The sequence below is a fragment of the Hippichthys cyanospilos genome, chromosome 11 (assembly GCF_059441005.1).
Source record: "Hippichthys cyanospilos isolate Australia breed blue-spotted pipefish chromosome 11, RoL_Hcya_1.0, whole genome shotgun sequence".
Classification (NCBI taxonomy): domain Eukaryota; kingdom Metazoa; phylum Chordata; class Actinopteri; order Syngnathiformes; family Syngnathidae; genus Hippichthys; species Hippichthys cyanospilos.
The window spans coordinates 9479134-9498922 of NC_142379.1; the positions used below are offsets into that span (position 1 = coordinate 9479134).

The 19789-nt window shown below is 38.7% G+C and overlaps 11 non-coding genes across 11 annotated transcripts; 1 reads left to right on the forward strand and 10 right to left on the reverse strand.

The window, feature by feature from the left end:
• Positions 1-1004: 1004 nt before the first annotated feature.
• On the forward strand, positions 1005-1076 carry trnag-ucc (transfer RNA glycine (anticodon UCC)). Its single transcript has one exon. It is a non-coding gene; the product is annotated as a tRNA-Gly (tRNA).
• Positions 1077-2519: 1443 nt separating this feature from the next.
• Positions 2520-2613, reverse strand: trnar-ucu (transfer RNA arginine (anticodon UCU)). Its single transcript has 2 exons — positions 2577-2613; positions 2520-2555 (listed from the first exon to the last, which is right to left on the reverse strand). It is a non-coding gene; the product is annotated as a tRNA-Arg (tRNA).
• A 236-nt stretch (positions 2614-2849) lies between these two features.
• Positions 2850-2943, reverse strand: trnar-ucu (transfer RNA arginine (anticodon UCU)). The gene is made up of 2 exons: positions 2907-2943; positions 2850-2885 (listed from the first exon to the last, which is right to left on the reverse strand). It is a non-coding gene; the product is annotated as a tRNA-Arg (tRNA).
• A 236-nt stretch (positions 2944-3179) lies between these two features.
• Positions 3180-3273, reverse strand: trnar-ucu (transfer RNA arginine (anticodon UCU)). The gene is made up of 2 exons: positions 3237-3273; positions 3180-3215 (listed from the first exon to the last, which is right to left on the reverse strand). It is a non-coding gene; the product is annotated as a tRNA-Arg (tRNA).
• Positions 3274-3508: 235 nt separating this feature from the next.
• Positions 3509-3602, reverse strand: trnar-ucu (transfer RNA arginine (anticodon UCU)). Its single transcript has 2 exons — positions 3566-3602; positions 3509-3544 (listed from the first exon to the last, which is right to left on the reverse strand). It is a non-coding gene; the product is annotated as a tRNA-Arg (tRNA).
• Positions 3603-4079: 477 nt separating this feature from the next.
• trnar-ucu (transfer RNA arginine (anticodon UCU)) lies at positions 4080-4172 on the reverse strand. Its single transcript has 2 exons — positions 4136-4172; positions 4080-4115 (listed from the first exon to the last, which is right to left on the reverse strand). It is a non-coding gene; the product is annotated as a tRNA-Arg (tRNA).
• A 14056-nt stretch (positions 4173-18228) lies between these two features.
• Positions 18229-18310, reverse strand: trnas-gcu (transfer RNA serine (anticodon GCU)). The gene has a single exon. It is a non-coding gene; the product is annotated as a tRNA-Ser (tRNA).
• A 287-nt stretch (positions 18311-18597) lies between these two features.
• trnas-gcu (transfer RNA serine (anticodon GCU)) lies at positions 18598-18679 on the reverse strand. Its single transcript has one exon. It is a non-coding gene; the product is annotated as a tRNA-Ser (tRNA).
• A 287-nt stretch (positions 18680-18966) lies between these two features.
• Positions 18967-19048, reverse strand: trnas-gcu (transfer RNA serine (anticodon GCU)). Its single transcript has one exon. It is a non-coding gene; the product is annotated as a tRNA-Ser (tRNA).
• Positions 19049-19335: 287 nt separating this feature from the next.
• trnas-gcu (transfer RNA serine (anticodon GCU)) lies at positions 19336-19417 on the reverse strand. Its single transcript has one exon. It is a non-coding gene; the product is annotated as a tRNA-Ser (tRNA).
• A 214-nt stretch (positions 19418-19631) lies between these two features.
• trnas-gcu (transfer RNA serine (anticodon GCU)) lies at positions 19632-19713 on the reverse strand. The gene has a single exon. It is a non-coding gene; the product is annotated as a tRNA-Ser (tRNA).
• Positions 19714-19789: the final 76 nt, after the last annotated feature.

Consider the following 19789-nt stretch of genomic DNA (forward strand, 5'->3'; position numbering starts at 1 on the left):
CTAGGGAATATGGCTATAACAAGCTCGTTACGTCACTTTGAAGGTAAATAAATCCTTCATATATTTTGTATTTATTATGTTATTTAATTGTATAAATGTATATTACATGTAAGTAGCGCTTACTATACTATTTTGTTACCAATTTTTAATATGTATATACAAATTAGATGTTTTTACCTGGGGTTTTACACGACTTAGCTAATTAACATAGGTTTGGCTTGCCCGCCACTCGCCTAATTCGCGTTACGATCCCAACCGTGAAATGTATTAATCTCATAAACCGGGGGCCCACTGCACATGAAAACGACAGTCATAAGACTGAGGTTAAAGGAATTACCTTGTGAAGACCTTGCTGTGTCAAGCAAGGAGTTAGCATATCATTTTCATAGCCAATCAATTCCTTTGACATTTCTTTTTCTTTCCATAAACATGATGTTACAATAATTTGGAACTCAAGTTGCATTCAAAGCCACAGTCTTTGAATCACTTCAAGCAATATTTATCGAGAAGTCCAACACGTAATCCATCGCGCTAAAGAGCCAAGGTTCCCATTGTGCTGTTGGGTATCATATTTGAGTTGCACGAGGATCGCTGTTGGGAAAAATAACAGAGTAAGGGAATCAAATACACCACCTGACTGAAATTTTGTCCAAAGGTTTACAATAATATGACACTGGTGGGACTTGAACCAAAAACATTCAAACTATTTCCCTAACCCAGAAGTACAACTTGCTATCCAATGCACCACAGAGTCTTTGCCAATGACCTTCGCAATCGTTTCAATTTTTACGAGTGAAGAGCGAGTTGCAAGGGGAAAAAATGGAAAAGATTCAGCGGTTGTGTCTTTAGTTGTCCTAGCATTATTTCCTGTCATTAAACAACACAATCATTTTTCAAAATAGTATAATGCTTCAATGCCATGTTGCACTTCAGCTGAACTTCAGATCAGCCCACAAAATGATTTTATGTACACTTAGTGTTGTTTAAGCCAGTCTTCCCTAGCAGCGTTGGTGGTGTAGTGGTTAGCGTAGTTGCCTTCCAAGCAATTAACCTGGGTTCGATTCCCAGCCAATGCAGTTTTTTAATCCTTTGAGCTCCGGCAAAGCGTCAGAAATATGTTGATCTTTGGAAATACTGTAGCGTTATTTGACTTGCATCATTCATTCATGATGTATTGGATAGCATTTCTGCATCCCAAGCATTTGACCTTGGCACAATCCCAAGCCAATATAGTCATTGATGGTGTCTTGGAGACAGGCACTAGCTAAAAATAATGGCAGATTGCTTAGTGTGACCAGCGCATATGTGGAAGCCATGGGTTTGCATCCAGTTCTGGCCTTACTGTTCGGCGTTGCATGCTCTCCCCAGGCTTTTGTGGAATTTCTCCGGGCACTCTGGTTTCCTCCTGCATTCCCAAAATATGATTGGTAGGTATAGGTATAGTATTGGACACTAAATTGTGTGCCCTGCAATTAAGTAGCACCCGGCTCAGGGTGTCTCTCGCCTATTACCCGAAGAGAGCTTCCTCCAGCAGGCCCGTAACCTTGTGAGGATAAGCGGCAGCTAAGATAACAGATGGATCAATGAAAAACCCATCTGGTCAAACAGACTGACTGAATCTGGATACCTCTGACTGCGACGCAGACACGCTAGCCACGTGATAATATAACTGGAACACTCTGGACTTTGTCTTACGTTGAAGTTCTTCCAAGTAAGATTGTGATTTTCTCCTTTGGGAAGCAAAACCCCTTAAGGAACATTCCATATCAAAATCTAACTAACGTCAGCTGCTCTGAACACCACCATCAAAATAGCTCCAATTGTAATTAATAACTGAAGTTATACAACAGTGGTTTCAATTGTCAATTCCTTAGAGGTTACTGTATTATGTTGATGTAGTGGTTAGTACACCTGGCTTCCAAGCAATAACTAATGGGTTATATTCAAGTGCATTGCTTTAATCACTCTTGTGAGGTGTCCAGTCATTACTATACTTGCAATGGAAGTCAAGTCCAGTATTTGCATTTATGACAACAACAAAAAAAGCATCCCTGTTGACTTCGCAGAGCGCTGGTAGTTTAGTACTTAGTGTAGCTATCTTCCATAAAGCACAGTAGACCTACGTTGAATTTCTAGACAACGCATTCCATCATCTTGGTTTGTGGGGCTGCAGGAAATCATCTGTGGGGCGTTGGTCTTTGGAAACAGAAGATTTAAATATCACTATTGCTGTCAAAAATGTTTCCTGATCATTTTATGTTGTAAATTTGTACAGAAAAAGTATTGTAAGTTGAAGGCTTTCACTTTTGATCTTGTTACGATTCGTTCACAGTTGCAAACATTCGTCAGACGGGCCCCATACATTCATCTATCCAGTCACGTGGTAAATTTTAAAATGTTAAAACTTTCCTAAGGACAAATACAGACATTAAAACTCTTAGTGGAAATGTAGCACTTTAAACAAACCATGCCATTTGTTACTTTGGTGAATGCATGCAGTTTGACTGGTGGTTAAATAATGACTCTGGTGGGACTCGGACCCACAACCTTTGAATGTCTTCCATTTATAGGGAGTCTAGAAGTCCAACGCGCTATCCATTGCGCCACAGAGCCTCACGTTTATTGTCAAGTTCCTAATTGTTACATGATTTGTAATAATTTCACCAGTGAAAGTTTTACTTGAATGTAACTAAACCAGAGTCAGTGTGGCACATTAAACCATTGTTGGACCTTGGGTGCCAAACTGTTTTGGTCCAAAGGTTGTATTTTTAAAAAAAGTAACTGCACTCCATCACAAGTATTCCAAGTATTACAAGTATTCATTATTTGTCAAAAACTTTACTAAACTATGACTCTGGCGGGACTCGAACCCACAACCTTTGAATAACTTCCTTTATTAACCACACTAGAAGTCCAATGCGCTATCCATTGCGCCACAGAGCCCTACACTTGTGTGGAATTTCCAAAGTATGACATGATTAATGTAGCCCAACTGAGTCAATTTTTTTTTTGCACATTTTCAAATTTGACTTGATTGGTACAGTGTAAACTAAGTGAGGCACATTTGACATTGGTTGAACATATTATAACAAACAGTTTGGGCCGAACGAGTATTTTGAAATATTAACTGTCGTCAATCAATAAGAGTATTCATAATTAGTCAAAATTTCACAGAACGTCGACTCTGGTGGGACTCGAACCCACAACCTTTGAATAGCTTCTTCTATTGCCTATCCTAGAAGTCCAACGCGCTATCCGTTGCGCCACAGAGCCCTACATTTCACAATAAACCTACAATTGAAATTTGTTACATGATTTGTACTAATGTTTTCCGAAAGTCATTTTAAAATTTGACTTGATTAGTGCAGTGAAGCAGAGTAAGTGTGGCACATTAGACATTGATTGAACATATTATAACAAACAATTTGGGCCGAACAAGTATTTTGAAAAACTTAACTGTAGTCCGTCATTAAATGTATTCATAATTAATGATTATTTCACAGAGGGTCGACTCTGGTGGGACTCGAACCCACAACCTTTGAATAGCTTCTTTTATTGCTTAGTCTAGAAGTCCAACGCGCTATCCGTTGCGCCACAGAGCCCTACACTTGGCAGCAAACCTACAATTCAAATTTGTTACATGTTTTGTACTAATGTTTTCTGAAAGTCATTTTCAAATTTGAATGGATTGGTGCAGTGAAGCAGACTAAGTGTGGCGCATTAGACATTGGTTGAAGCTATTATAGCAAACTGTTTTGGCCAAATAAATCTATAGAAAAAGTAACTGCAGTCCATTATGTAAGTTTATTGATTATCCTTTGAATAGCTTTTTTTTTTTATTGCCACTAGAAGTTCAAGCTTTATCTGTTGTGTCAAAATTCTAACTTGTTACATTATTTGTATTAATGTAGCCCAACGGAGTCGAATTTTGTCATTTTGAAATTAGACTAAGTGCAGCACATAAGATATTTGTTGATCCTATTATAGCAAAGTGTTTTGGCTAAACGAGTCGATAGAAAAAGTAACTGCAGTCCCTCAATTGAGAGCATACATTATTCATCGAAAAGTTCATCGAATGTCGACTCTGGTGGGAATCGAACCCACAACCTTTGAATAGCTTCTGTATTGCTTATGCTAGAAGTCCAACGCGCTATCCGTTGCGCCACAGAGCCACACATCTCCAGCAAAATGTTTTAGATGAGTTGCATGAATTTAGCCCAACTGAGTCCATTTTTGTCATTTTCAATTTTGACTTGATACAGTAGGTATCATTGGTACAATAGGTATCATTGACTTGGTACAGTAAATCAGACAAAGTGTGGCACATCAGACATTGGTTGAACCTATTTATGCAATGTGATTGCACCACAGAGCCAAACAGATGCTTACAAGTTCAATTTTCTTTCATAGTTTGTTTATCTACACCTGGAACTGCATTTTTGTCTATTTAAAATAGTGTAAACTGCAAATGGTGGTGATGAGCCAAGATGACGTCCGATCTTATGATTGAATTTTTATGTAATAAGGGTGATTTTGAGAGGTTGATTTAGTATTAATCCACCCCACCCCGCCAAAAGACACAGGCATGATATGCATTGCCCGCCACTGGTGTAAACAGATTTTTCCCACATGTAGCAAAAAAGTTTCACGGCAGCAGTAAAAGCCTGAGGAGTAAGCCTGTGTTTATTGCTTTTAACATTTTTGCGGATGGTTTTACGAGGACAAAGTGAGGCTTTATCCTCGCAAATTGGGCAAAGAATGAGAGAAACGGAATACCCTCCTGGCCGCAGCCTCCTAATTGGCCTCATTACTGCGTAACTTCCTGGTCAATGCGCGCCCGTCTGACCTTGGCCTTTGAAATGTAGAAGCGCGGCGTCTCGGGATTGGCGCTCGAGGAACAAGCCGCCTCTCTGTGCTGGCGAGTGTGTTTTTGTGTGTGTGTATGAGCTGCGGGCCCATTGCCGTGATTGTGTATCGACATGCTGGCGTTCGAGGGAGTTAGCGGTGATCCCTCTGACGTCAATCTGCTACGCTTGCATTGGATCTATGTCAGAGTTCAGCGAGGGACTGAAGACTGGATTAGACAAGCTACAGTAGTACCTATCAATCATTTTTACAGATAAACACAGGCCTATCCATGTATTGTAATACTCCTGACATAAGTGTTGGTGTGAGGATTCTATTGTATCTCCTCTCTAGCATGTGCAACAATCATGCTTATATGTACTCAGCTGTCGTGATAGTGTTTACATGCTACGTTATTTGCCTGGGTGCATAAAGTTTGGATGTACTTCAAATCATTTTTTTAAGTCTGAAAATTTCAAATTGACATCACATCGAAGTAGAATGCAACCTTCAAATGGCCGATGATGCAATATTGAAAACGAAACACATCAAAACAAACATCGCAGTTGGTCAGTAGGCTTTATTTTTGTTAGTTTGGAGGACTTATCTACCCATTGTCAGGACAATTTGCCTAATTATGTTAAATCATGTACAGTAGTACAGACAGATCATGCAGTTTGTTCTCTTCTTTTTGTGTTCCCTTTTATGGCTACAAACGCTTGAATAAAAGAGTCGCATGTATGTTGAGCAACACAACCGAAGAGCACAACTATTTCAATTCAAAAATTTTGTCTGTAATAAAACAAATGCTTTTACACTGACCAAGAAGATACTGTCGGTCGTACAGAAAAGCTGCTTTAAAACTTATTTAAAGGTGTTTACTGTTTATGTACAATACTTGGTTTTGGGATGACTATTGCAGAAGCTACAGTAACTGTCACTGAACAACGATTTACACAGCAAGTGCGTGTTTCTGTATTTTGCGCCTGGATTAGTTTAAATGTCACAAGGGGGACAGAAATGAACCCAGCTAAAGATACAACAATCTCTGATCTCAATTTAGCTCCATGCATATGAGATTACATGAAGAAAATACACCATCTGCATGACTGAATGTCACTCGATAGTCAACATTCTAATATCTGGAATAGATGCTGTCATTTTTGATTGAAAGTGGAATGTCGTTGCTAGCGTGGTCTTGCTGCTCTACTCGCTGAGTTGACTGAGGCTTGTGTTAGTAAAAAAAGTGACGTGTTGAAGAAGCGCTGTCATCGGTGTCAGTCGAAGTTCTACACAGAACAATAGACACCCCCCAGCCAATAACCACATCTCGCAAATGTGATGCATTTGCCTGGAATATTTTTATTCCCAGTTTTTCCTATGAGAAAAATCTGGTTTGTTGTTAAAATATCACATTTGTTTTGCAGTTTTCAAATGCATGTTGACTTGTTTTGCGTCAAGAGCATGATGCAATCGGACAGTTGGTGTCTACGCTACTATAGCTATTTAAGCTTCCAATGCAAATTTACAGGAGGCCTGTGCCCTGGCAAGCCCAAGTATGGAAAAGGCTCTTTTTTTAATTATCCATTTGCCTGCACTGACATATGACTCTGTCCTTCCAACAGTTACATAAGAACCGCTCACCCCAACAATATTCCCCCCACCCCCTACAGTCAAACACTGTCATACAGAATCTGCCCTTAATGCTTTTAGCCCGATGAGCACATTATTTAGAGCAAATATGGCCATTTTACAGACTTGATGCATTTAACACCACTTGAATATATGCAGTGAATCAGACTCTAGTCATATAAAGGCAGAGTCATACAGTACCTGAGGAGCTGTGATATTTATACACTATTTCTCCGTTAGATTGCAGTTCTTTCTTAGTGTGCATAAATTACTTCCTCGTATAAACATTTATACAAACACTTTTTCTTCAGCTTTCCTTTATAGCCGGTTTGGGTCATTTGTCCATGTTAAAATTCAAACGCAGCCTGTGAGCAGAGTTTAGATGGACACCTGTAGTACAATATTGTTACACTGTTTGTATTTTTGTGTTTGTTAAAATATTTGTGACATCTCCATTTATTTTAATGGGGTAAAGTGATTTGTTGTCGTTTCACAAGGTTTGTGTTAAAAATATTTTTGAGATGGTCTTGCAGACTTTCAACAATTTTGATTGTGTATGGAACATGGTTCCCCATGTATTCAGTAAGCTAATTCAAGATGGCACAGTTTAAAGAAAGGAGGCCATACAAGCGATATCGTAACACCTTGTGTGACTTTAAGTTGGTGGAAAGTATGTGTTGTTTTATGACCTGCTGATTGGCAGTCCTCCCCCAGAGGGGCTGCAGACGGGGAGAGTGACATAACTAGGATGGAGGAATATAACTGGCACTCCCATCTTGGAAACATACGAGAGCTTGAAAAGAGATGAAATAGCGAATATAAGCGGGGAGGAAAGCAGGCCGGAGGAGTCGAAATAAATTCATGTGACATCATGCATTCACGAAGAGTGAGTTCAAGTATCCCCTAGATTTAAACGCTGTTGTAAAATTACTTTTTTTCTAACATTACAACATTTCCCTTGTAAAACTGACATCGTATTTATGAAATTCTGACATTTTTCTTCTAAAATTGCAGTCAATTAATAAACATCATGAGAGATTACAATTTGAGCTTTGTTCTTAAGCATTATGCCATTCCTCCTTTCCATCAAATACATTTTAAATTGCTATCGTAAAACCATTGTAAAATTATGACTTTATTCTAACATTATCTCAAGTTTCACTTTCTGTTACTTTAGTTATAAATCCTGTAACTTACCATCTTTATGAGACGTGAGTTAGTGGAGAATATGGTGGGAGGAAAGCAGGTCAGACAAGGCAAAATAAACATATAAGGTGTAAAAAAAGACTGTAAAAATCATAAATGTACTTCAATCTTGTTGCATTACTGTGTGATACATTTTTTAAGTAGTGATGTCATAGTACAATTTTGAAAGCAGTTAAAAAGAATTCATTTGGCCTCAGCTTATCAAAAAATAGGGCTTTTTACAGGAACACAGGCACAAACACACACACACGTGCATGCAATCTCACACACACGCATACACACAGATAAGAAGTGATAAAAACAAAGTTCAAGCCCACCGTCACAAGGCAACAACACTCCCAAATGATCACAGATGTTTGTATTGCGATGCAAAGTGTAATGTGAATGGACTTTGACTGTGTGTGCCTGTACGCGTGTGTGTTTGTGTATGATTGATGTTATTGCACAAAAATGTGGGGTTTTTTTGTTTTTTTTTTGGTTATGTGTTAGACATCGCCGGTAAATGGCCTTTTTTCTGTCTGATTTATTCCTGTATCATTTCCACTACAGAATGGCATTTTTTGGAGAGAGGACCACAACTGCATTCTTGCAATTTATGACTTGTTATCTTGTAAGTATGGCCTGATCAATGCATATTTTTTTAAGATTGATGCTTATTCCAATATTTGGGAGAAAAATTTTTAACCAGCTGAATTTATATATATGTAATGAATAAAATAACTTCTTTATTGGCCATTTTCTCATTATGATACAGTTTGATTTTCATACCATTAAAGCTTTTTGATTGGAGTGACAAAAAACATCTGTGAGGTAACCTAAAGTGCAGGTACAATTACTTTGCATATTACTTTACTACTAGTTGTAGTCTCCTAAACCAAAGATGACATTAGTCTTCCATCAAGTATATATTTTTTTAAATTTCAAATCCATTGTGGGGGTGCACTTCAAATAATCATAATAATCAAGTCATTTCCAAATAATGTTGTATCAAACGATGCATCTTATCGACAAAAGGCCCACAACTGATCCGTGTCAGTTCAAGTGCTGCTATGTGCATAAATCTCATGGTTTAAAGTGACTTAAGCTTGCGCTAAGTGCCAACAACTGCTGGTGCGTGATGATTTAGTAGATGAAAAGATGCCATCTGATATGAGAGCGCCCTCGTCATATCAACTTGCATCATTCAGCGTGGGAATCATCTCACAGGTGTTATCTCTGTGCCACAAATATGTTCACTCTGCTATCAAGTTACAATTACTAGCAACACACTTATACAACGTACAAAAATTACACTCACAGCCAGCCATGCGCGCACACACACAGCATGTTCCCCAGCTGCAGTGCAAGGTCACATGGTTTGGTCCCAGTGACCCACGTCTTGTGTCCCTCGCGAGACTCGTGTTCGGTTACACTCAAACATCTGCCATGTTTTCGATACTCTTCTCAACTGCGTCTCAAACAAACTTGATTCGGTGAGAAAATGACATGTTCCAACACATGCCAAGACAACTGTAAAAACTGTCAACCTTAGTCGGTTACATAATAAATACTAGAGACTATTGAGGAAGCTAGTTGGAGGCTTTAAGATGTTTGAAGGGCATCTAAATCTGCATATTTTTTCAATAATATATGTATAAATGTATGAGTATTTAACATATTTGGCATCACTGGGCATAACACAGTACAGTATTCTAATTCAGTGATGCTCAACCTTTTTTTAGTGATGTACCCCGTGTCAAATATGTTTTCATCCAAGTGCCCCTTAACCAGTGCAAAGCATTTTTGGGTTAAAAAAAAAGACTCTAAATATGCCATCATGTTTGGTTTATTAAGTTTTATAACCCTTCAAACATTGTTTGTATTGATCCACAAAACATAATCAACATAAAGTGTCCTCTTTTGCATCATTTGGTCAAATCTCGACTCGTCTCGTGGTCTCTGTCTCGTGAGATCTCGTCCTGTCCGATTAGTGTCTCGTCCCAACCCTAGTAGAATGAGATGAATGAGATGAAATAAAAGTTTTTTCAGGTATTTACCAAATTTTCCCTTGTAAAATGTGGCGGCCGGTAAATCTTAAAAACCTAAACATATGTGACACTTCTTGCCCACTTTAGGCATGTAGTAGCTGCACCATATGTCACAGATACACAAGACAGCTTTATTAGTCGTTAATGGCTCCCATTCCTGCTGCTGGAGGCCTGAAAATCTATTTCACACACGTCTGTAACTCAGTACTCTAAATTCCAGTAATCATGGAAAAAAGGTTCAAGTCAATATGCTACAATGTTGACGCTATTATATCATTAGAGTCCAGTAGGTGACATGCACCTTTGAGACATGATCAGTCACGCACAAAAGTGAAGTCGGGTCTTAAAAATTTAATGCCTGTCAAGTCTCAGACTGAATGGTGTCCAAGCGAGAGTGTAAGTGGAAAAGAAAGGAGACGCTAAGTGACACAGTCACTCATAAATGTGTCAGCTCACTCTTGCAGCTTAATTCGAGCTTTTGGACTTCCTGCTTGCTGAATAAAGGGTGGGGGTGATAAAGAAAGAGATTTACAACAGAGGGACAGAATCTGTCACTCTTTCAGTTCTCTCCCCTTATGTTATCACTTACCACCACCCCCCCGCTGAAGCGCCAACTACAATCTGTTCATTTTTCAAGGGGGGGGGGGGGGGGGGGGGGTACAAAAAAGTACAGTAGATTGAGTTTATTGCCTCACTGCTGATTTCTTTAGCCCTAGGGTGACGAATGCATTTTTGTCATGGACCACACAGTAGGTAGGGTTACCCTCAGACAGCTGTTATGACCCAAAACATTTTATAGTGCTGCCTTGAGATGCGCGGAATGGGAGTTGAGTTCCTTCTTACTACGCTCACGACATAAACGTTTGTAATGTGTTTTTCAGGAAAACGGTAGTGATCTATAATGTACTTACTTAATAAAAACATATTGTAATGAGATCATTTTTTTGGACCTCCTTTTTGCTGCAATTCAATGGGAATTGTTTTTATTCCTCTAGTGAAGGACCAAGGTTATTATAAATAAACGAAAACCAAACAAAGAAAATAAAACAACATTTTTCAGTGAAAAATGTTCTTTGTCATTGTCAAGTGTTCTGGGTTCTTTGAAATGTATTTATTTTGACAGGGATGTAACCAGATATTTTTCTGCAGGATGGCCTAAATGATGTGTAATTTCGATGAGAGGTCGACAGAAATTGAGGTCTCTGACATCACGTAGCACCGCCCCTGTATTCTGGTATTGGTATTTCGCCGTACAGAAGAGGGAAAATTGTGGCTGTGGCTTACTGTCCAGTCTGGTTTACGCGACTCAAAAGATGTAATGACTGTATTCAAAAAGGGTTTTAAATATATAGTCTTAAAGACATAAAAAATATGTATAAAAAAATATACATAGTATAAAAAAATAAGATCTTGGATAAAAGTTTGTGATATGTAATATGATTATGTTATTGTGTGTGTGTACTGTATATACATACATACATACATACATACATATATATATATATATATATATATATATATATATATATATATATATATATATATATATATATATATATATATATATATATATATATATATATATGTATTGTATGTATTGTATGTACTGTATTTAGGGTTGTGTGTGTGATTATGTATGATTGACACTTGCTGTGAGCTGGCAATCGAAAAAACGTTTTTTTGAAAAGGTACAAAACTTCTATATGCAATCTTTATGCATAAATATGTGACGTTATGACCTTCAGCTTATACTTTTTTTTTTTCAATTTTAGCTGGTGCAGCTTATATACAGGTGCGATACGGTAATCTTTTGCTTTATGTATTAGATGTTGGGGGCGTACGCGTTAACAGGGCCCCCATTGTGATGTTTTGCATTGTTTGTTGGTATTGGGTGAAACAAACTTTCTGAAAATATACACAAAGTGCAATTCTCTTATTTTTATGTTTAGTTTTACAGTTAAACTGCACCTGCAGGTGGAAATGAACAGCTTGAAGCACCTTTATGAAGAATTGTTCAGACTCTGCCAAACCGCAAACACATTTAGCAAGAAACAAAGTAGACACATTTGATTTGCCACCTTTAGTTTGACACATCTGCTTTAGCCCAAAATGACCCTTAACAGCCCCTGTTTCCATTTCCCTCCCTGCTTTGATCTTCTTCCCCTTCCCTAACCTGACCTAATGCGATTCCCTCAAGACCCATGCAGCACCACATCCCTCTCTTGTCTTCTCCTCAAGAATTGGGAGCATAAGAGCCTGGCTGGGTGGTCCCCCTCTCCCCCTCCCCCAAACCCCCTGCTTCACAGGGGTCAGGAGTCAGAGGTGAACCCCGACAGTGTGTGGGAAAGGTGCAGTGCGGTGAGCAAAGCAAAGGAGGAGGAGAAGGAAGGAGCCGGGGGCTGCAGCGCTTCCTCCACCAATGCGGCGCTCCGGCTTCTTAATGGGGCTGCGGGGTCAACAGGACAGAAACACGGGCGTGTTGCTGCACGGTGTCGCTTGCACTTTTGATTCATTGGCCCAATTTCTTCTCCAAACTGGCCTTTGTTTGGACTGACGCAGAGGCCGGCAGACTGACTTAACCGAGGGATCAGCGGAGACGCCTAATGGATGATGCTCTGTTTGGAAATAGGTCACTTCAGGAACGTGAAGTTGAACATATGATTTGTTCTCATTTTCAAACAATTGTTGCCAACAATGTGAAAATCCTCTTTTACATTGTATCGCTTTCACATCGAAATCTATTTATATAGCCATTTATTTGACCTAGCTAACTACTGTAGCTTCCTAGCTAACTAACTATCTCCTCACAGCACATAAGTTCAGCTTTTGAAGTGGAAGCTGAATTTTTATTACATACCAAACCCAAATCGTTTTGCAACACACTGCGTTCAAATTTTCTCTGTGGAGCTCGTTGAACGACTCAAAGCAATCTTTGTGGTTGCTGAATAAACGTCACAGTCAGCATTCCCAAGGACATATTTTTTGCCAGTGACAGTCACGGGGTGATAAAAAAACCACATTGGAACATATTGTCTTGACAGGAAATTAAAGCCTTACACAGTTCGATCCTTTTAATCTATTAATTCATTCCGCATCTCGTTGGGAGGCTTAAAAAAAAAAGTCAACTTGAGAATAAAAGAAAAGACAGGCAGCTGCTCTCAGTTTAAGAAGCATCCCAGTGTGAGCATGTGCGGTTAACAGCGCGCATACAATTACACACATAAAAGTATGCGATAAACATACTTATTGTTATGACTAAACATGCCCTCATTCACAATGCCGCCAGTGTGCTGACAGATTTGTGTGCCACCTCATGGTCACACCTCCTTTCCCAGCTTGTGACTACAAACACATTGCGTTAAAGACAAGGCTGTGTGAAGCAGCATCCCCAAATAGGCCCATCATTTGCCAAAACATCAAATTATCCAGGTTTTTTGATACCCGGCCAAAGATGGATGCGAGCTGGTAAAACAAAACAGCTGTCAACATGAAACGCTCTGTAGGATACAGAGATGGACGGCAGTGTCATTTTTAATGGAGTGTTGCTCATTAGACTGTCTCCATTTGCAGCAGAAACACGTTTTTTTCTTTTGTTAGTGTTTAAGTTTAGAGTGCTTTCACACTGAATGTTGGTGATTTTCTGATGATAAATGATCATTTAATTTCATAAAAGATAAAACTGTGATTTGTGATATAAACAAATACATTTAATCAAATGTATTTAAATAGCCTTTAACCACAGCCTCAAAGGCCTTCACAGGCCAACAGCTGACAAGTATGAAAGAAATGATATAAACTTAATGCATGAAACATTAAATGTTTGGTAATATTACTGTATATTAAAAAGCAGTACAATCTGTGATAGAAAACAAGTATTAGTATAAAATTTCGTTGTTCACTGACCACCTGGCTTTGTTTGAATAGACTCTTTCATTTAACGTACAGGACAACTGTGTGTAGCTAGAATGAGATGACCTTCATAGAAAAGTGAGTTCAACAACACTGATATGTTTCATTTTTGTATTTGACTCCCTTCTTGTAGTTCCTCCTTTTGATAGTCTTAAGAATCTTTTTCACTTGTCCCTGTAAACACTCTTAAAATCAGCAGACTGCTCTTAAGACTTGTGTCGTTAAAGCTCGAATTTAAAGAAACCCAAAAATGACCATTGATATTCCAAATTATTTTACTGATCTTGCCTGAATGTGAAAAAAACTCCATAACAAGTCAAACAGATAAAAAGGGGAACATAGATAAAATCACACACTAATCAAATAAGAAAATCTTTGTTTTTAAAGGGAGACTTTGATTTCTATTGTTAAATGTAGTTTTTAAAACTAGAATAAGTTCCAATTTCGATGTCTAACGCTGTCTCCAACCCTAGAACCACATGTACACGGATATACACTCACAGGCATACATTTTTATCATCTGCAAAGAATGACAAATATTACTGCTGCAATGACAACCGGAGAGGAGCTGAGTTTCTAATGGATAAGTGAGGGTAATATGTTTTATGGCTAGGGTATTTTGGGGTTATTAAAAGAGGGGTGGAATTAAATAAAGTGTACTTATTTAGTACTTATGTGAATAGAAACTGTCATGGTGTCACTACATACAAATTCTTCAAAGCAAATTGGAACTTTGCTTTTGCCAGTGGCATTGTTTTGCTGCAAATTTTTGCAGCGTAATGACATTCACCCAAGAATCTAACACTATTGTGCATTTTCCCCTCGTCGTCGTCAGCATTAGCAAATGGTCAGGCTTTTTCAGAAAAGTTCATAGACGGGTGACGTGACATCATGGAAATGTAATTTCACAGCAAAGAGGGGCGGCAGCCCCTAGGTGGCTTTTATGATTAAGAGCTTATTAGCAGGGAAATGAAAGAGCTTCACGCAAATTTCCATTGTGTGTGTGCATGCATGTGATTGTGCGCATGTGTGTACAATAAGGTAAAGGAAGTTAGGTCATCAGGGTTGCCTGTTGTGACTAGTAATTCTAGGAGCTTGCCTCGGGCGAGCAACCATGTACCACTTCTATTTAAACATCCAGACATCCAGTGAGCTGTATCCTTGCAAGACGTTCATTTCATTGAGTCATCCTCGACCCAGGCCTATGATTTTCCACCTGCATGTCTCTAGATTCACAGCACTTTGACAAAGCCGAACTTTATTCAAGAAAAGCTTGAACAATCATAGTTCAATATTAAGGTTTTGTTTTTTGTGAAACAATGTTATTTTTGGAACATTCACTATTTTCCATTAATTTGTCATTTTTCTGAAACACCTTGAGTTTCATAAGATGGCATTAAAACTCTGGAAAAGTACAGTTATTTATTACCAAATCGTTCATTTCTTTCATACTTAATTAAAAAAAAAATTGTCTTATGTCTATTTGCAAAGTACAACTTGGTTAAGTTACAACTGAGCCTCCACCTCTGCTGATTTAAAAAATAAATAGTGACATGTCACCTACCTACAAAAACTCTTTTTGACTCTTTAGATAAGATAACAATTACAGCGGCAGTGAAATCAAAGCAGGAGTGAACGGCCGATAACATGTCCGGGCTTGTTCGCGCCCGGACAAAAGTTGTGAAGCAATGTCGCCATGGTAACAAAAGCAGGGTTTGACTAAATTGCTACTTTCCCAGGTGAGCCACCCCCCACAAAAGCCTCCTGACCTCCTCACAACTTGTCACTTGCCACAAAGGCTAATCCGGTCTCTCAATTGTGTCCTGCTCACTCAGCGTTCCGACCCCCGCGGGCCAAACACTGGGAACGTCATGTAAAAGCCAGGATTGTAAAGCGCTACTGTTGAGCCAGGCTTTAACTTTATTAACCGCTGGCTCCTTTGAGGTGGACGAGTCAGCCTTGACCGAAGTCCTTACGAAATCATCTGGGCTTGGAAAAAGTTTTCCTTTGGTGTGCTTTCAGAGGGACCGTAAAAGGGTCAGCAAACACAAGAGAGGCACACGCCAGCCATAAGTGAAGCACACTGATGTTTGCGCATGCTCTCTCATTGGATGCTAGTGAGAGGACGCAAGGGCAAGGCCGGAACCACGCCACTTTAAACACCGGGACAAGTCATTATCATAATCACGTTTTAATGGGGTTGAAAAATATGGTTCCGTAGGCTGTCATGACTTCGGCTGTGCAAACTTTTGTGCTTTTCAATGATATTTTTCCAATTACTGTCTATTTTTCTCACTAGGATCTCCACACACCCCCCCACCCCTCCATCACACCACTATTTGAGAAGGACTGGTTGAAGGGCTGCCTTAATTTTTTTGAATCGACGGGTGGAATTTGTGAAAATTACATTTTAATATCTAAATTTATTTCAAATGTAAAGAGTGTTCATCTTCAGACTGTGCGTGAGGTCATTGTACCACAGTGTATGAGGTTAAAATATACTTTTTACAGGGAGTGTCTGTAATTTTTTGCGTGTGCCTGTGGGAAGTTTAGGGGCATTACGGTAAATGCAGCAAACACTCCTTCTCCTGCTGTCCGTAGCTATAACAGACACGGTGACCTCCAGACGAGTGCCACCCCCCATGTAATATCATTTAATGATAACTAGACCTTCGATTATATTTAAAACATATTATTGGTCATTAAGAACCCATTTATTTGCAAGTTTTTGAAACGTACAATAATTTAATTTATTCATTTTTAATGAAAAACTGTCTAAATCTTTCACAGTGTCACTTTAAATATGAAATATTTGTTTCATTTAGAAAAAAAATTGAGAGTCCCTGCAATAGGTCCTCTCAAAATGATGTCATTTAAGACCAAGGCATTCCATTGTAAGAAATGTGAGGGTAAGAACGTGAGGGCTTTTAGGGGGCTTTCAGAAAGACGAGAACAGAATTAGAGGTGTTTAAAAGGAGGGTCAGGAGGGAGTAGGCCGGTGAGTCACACTCACCTGTGTGATGGGGCTGAGTACAGGTGTTGCACACCTGGGACTTGAGGTGTCACCTTTAGCCTCAAACTCACTCACCTAACTGGGGGGATTAATGGCCCTTTCCCCTCACACACACACGCACACACTCAGATTTTAAATAGCGGGATCACTCTAAGACGCACTTTACACATTACACAAAAAGACACATCGTCTCCAAAAATTGTCAGGCAAAAAATACAAATGATTAAAAATGCAGATAGACAGATATCCGACAAAAATATTTTAAGAAAAACAAATAAAAACAAGACGTTTCAAAATGAATTATTACAAAATACAGTAAAAAATAAAAATGGTTGACATAAAATACTAAATGATGGTGTTTTTACTTATAAAAAAGAAAAATATCTGATGACAAAATGAAAAACGAGACCACCAAGACAGTAGACAAAATTGCAATAAGATTTGATAAATACATGTATTTTAGACGAAAGATTTAAAAAATAGAACACAATCGAAAATAAATACTTGTTGGGAAAAAATGCAGTGAAATTACATTAAAAAAGGATCAAATATTGGAACTCAGCATAAAATGGGTGACAAAAATAGCAGATGATAAATGTATACATTTAGTAGACAAGATACAAAGCAATTAAATTGTCATTTAAAAATAGTACACTAAATATTTGATCAATTTTAGGAGCAAATGTAAAATATTACTCAAAATATAACAAATAAAGGAAAATACACAAATATTAGGAAGAAAGACTCAGAGAATATATAGAATGCATGAATCAGAAACTTTATATAAATATACATCATAAATATGACATCATTTAGACATGAAGTAGCGTGCTCACTGAGGAGTCTGCAATGTTTGTAATTGCTGGAGACAGGATGGATGTGACGGTTGATTTGCGGGTGTCTGGTGTGGAGGTCAACTGATGTCATTCATCAGTCTTGACATCATCCTCCAGGGTTTACTGTCTTATCTCAATGACACATTGTAGCGCATGGCCGGTTGAGAACAGGACGCAACTCGCAAAGGGTTTGGAGGAAACTCCTATGAATTTATGGAGTTAGACTGCCCTACATTACTCATATTTATCATGTTGACATTCATTATCCTTTACGTACTCAAATACCGTAATTCAACAAATATACGATGCACCTTTTTTGTAAAAAATGAAGGCCTAAAGTATGGGTGTGTCCCTAAATGTTAACTTAAACATACATTTTTTATTTCATTTTTTTTTTTTTTAAAGTTGGCACCATTCGTGGAAGATTGATCTGTCAGCCACATTAGCTGACTTTTGATGAACTTATGTGCATTTTTATATGGGCCATATTCTTACTTAAGGGGTGATCAGGTCTTTTATTTAACTATTGGGAATAAAAACGCACATTGAACAAAACAGGGAAGGAAGACTTTAGATTATTTTTACTCGTGAGGAGAAAGAACTGAGATGTGTTCACAGTCACATCGTAGTCATCACATCACCCTTTATTTAGACAGGGACCTACTTAATTCTGGCAACGCGGACTCGAAGCAGTCGGGTACCACAGGATGACAAGGACACAAACAAAACCCTTGCTTGCATTAGTAAACAGTCAGAATTACGATGAGGATGGGATTCGAACCCATGCGTGTAGAACACAACGGATTAGCAATCCATCGCCTTAACCACTCGGCCACCTCACCTGTTACTGAATGTTAAAAAGGGTCAATTTGGCATAATTCGAATTTTATATGCAGAGACCCGTGTAAAACTAAAAACTAAAAAACTGTAAATCTAAAAAAAAAAAAAAAAAAACGTTAGGGATCACCCATTATTTCACCAGGTACTAACTTAATCCTGGCGATGCGGACCCCAAGCATTTGGGTACCACATGTTGACCAGGACACAAACAAAACCCTTGCTTGCATTAGTAAACAGTCAGAATTACGATGAGGATGGGATTGCTTGCATTAGTAAACAGTCAAAATTACGATGAGGAAGGGATTCGAACCCATGCGTGTAGAACACAATGGATTAGCAATCCATCGCCTTAACCACTCGGCCACCTCACCTGTTACTGAAGGCCAAAAAGGGTCCATTTGGCATAATTCGAATTTTATATGCAGAGACCCGTGTAAAACTAAAAACTAAAAAACTGTAAATCTAAAAAAAAAAAAAAAAAACGGTTAGGGATCACCCATTATTTCACCAGGTACTAAGTTGATCCTGGCGATGCGGACCCCAAGCATTTGGGTACCACATGTTGACCAGGACACAAACAAAACCCTTGCTTGCATTCGTAAACAGTCAGAATTACGATGAGGATGGGATTGCTTGCATTAGTAAACAGTCAAAATTACGATGAGGATGGGATTCGAACCCATGCGTGTAGAACACAATGGATTAGCAATCCATCGCCTTAACCACTCGGCCACCTCACCTGTTACTGAAGGCCAAAAAGGGTCCATTTGGCATAATTCGAATTTTATATGCAGAGACCCGTGTAAAACTAAAAACTAAAAAACTGTAAATCTAAAAAAAAAAAAAAAAAACGGTTAGGGATCACCCATTATTTCACCAGGTACTAAGTTGATCCTGGCGATGCGGACCCCAAGCATTTGGGTACCACATGTTGACCAGGACACAAACAAAACCCTTGCTTGCATTCGTAAACAGTCAGAATTACGATGAGGATGGGATTGCTTGCATTAGTAAACAGTCAAAATTACGATGAGGATGGGATTCGAACCCATGCGTGTAGAACACAATGGATTAGCAATCCATCGCCTTAACCAATCGGCCACCTCACCTGTTACTGAAGGCCAAAAAGGGTCCATTTGGCATAATTCGAATTTTATATGCAGAGACCCGTGTAAAACTAAAAACTGTAAATCTCTTAAAAAGAAAAAAAAAAACAGTGAGGTCACCCATTATTTTACCAAGTTATTCCTGGTAATGCGGACTCCAAGCAGTTGGTTACCACATGTTGACCAGGACACAAACAAATTTGCATTGTCCAAATTACGATGAGGATGGGATTCAAACCCATGCGTGTAGAACACAATGGATTAGCAGTCCATCGCCTTAACCACTCGGCCACCTCATCTGGGTTTGGAGATCAACTTGGCGTGATTTGACTTCTTTTGCACTGAGTAAGGTGCAAAACTTGCTAAAAAAAATAA